Genomic DNA, 1060 nt, shown 5'->3' on the forward strand with positions numbered 1-1060 from the left:
CCACGCGCGTCCCACGTCGGCGGCCTCAGGCGCGACCCCTGGCCGGGACCCACGTGCCGCGCCCCAGGTTCCTAAGGGCAGAGGCTTGGCGTTCCTGGAGTCGCGAGCGAGTGGGGCCACCTGCTGCCTTCTGTCTCCGTCCTTCCTGTTTTGCACTTGGCTTATCTTGGCGATTATGAGAATGCTTATTGTTCATTGTAATAAACTACCCCAAGCGTAACATATGTTGAGTTGAAAATGGAAAAGTCCGTGCTATGAACACAGTAGCAACAAATTTGGAGTAAATTAAGTCAATTATGCCCTAGATTTTTAATGCAGTCATTACAAGATAGTTACATTTTTCTTTTTTAAAAAAATATTTTCCAATCTGATAAACCAAAAGGAATACACATATGTAATTTTGTTTTTCTTTGATTACTAGGGTGGTAAACTATTTTTCTTATCGGTACTTCCATTTCTGTGTATTGCTTGTTAATTTCACTGCTCCAGTTTTTTGTTGGGGTTTCTTGTAGGGTGAGGGATTTTTAATGGTTATTGATTCTTAACCATATTTAGGAACCCTTTGCTGATCAGCCTATGAGTAAAGAGGCTCTTCAGAGAAACCTTGCTAAGGACAGTGTTAGCAGAGACCTTGAGCCTGGAGCTGACCTCAGTTCACATCCATATCCATCAACTATTGACTTTGAGACCATAGGCAAATAGCTTACATTTCTGAACCTCAGTTTTCTGGTAAATAAAATGAAAATAATAATAAAATCTATGTCATAGGGATTAAATGAAAACATACATGTTAAATTCTCAGCATGTAACCTGGCAGTGGGAGCTTGTTCAGTAAATGGTAGAATTCTCAGGGTCACACAGCATTTTTTTTTTTTTTTTTTGACAGAGTCTTGCTCTGTCACCCAGGCTGGAGTGCAGTGGTGCAATCTTGGCTTACTGCAACCTCCACCCCCCGGGTTCAAGCGATTCTCCTGCCTCAGCCTCCTGAGCAGCTGGTACTACAGGTGCGTGCCACCATGCCTGGCTAATTTTTGTATTTTTAGTAGAGACAGGGTTTCAC

This window comes from Colobus angolensis, unplaced genomic scaffold (genome assembly GCF_000951035.1).
Source record: "Colobus angolensis palliatus isolate OR3802 unplaced genomic scaffold, Cang.pa_1.0 Scaffold301, whole genome shotgun sequence".
NCBI classification, from domain to species: domain Eukaryota; kingdom Metazoa; phylum Chordata; class Mammalia; order Primates; family Cercopithecidae; genus Colobus; species Colobus angolensis.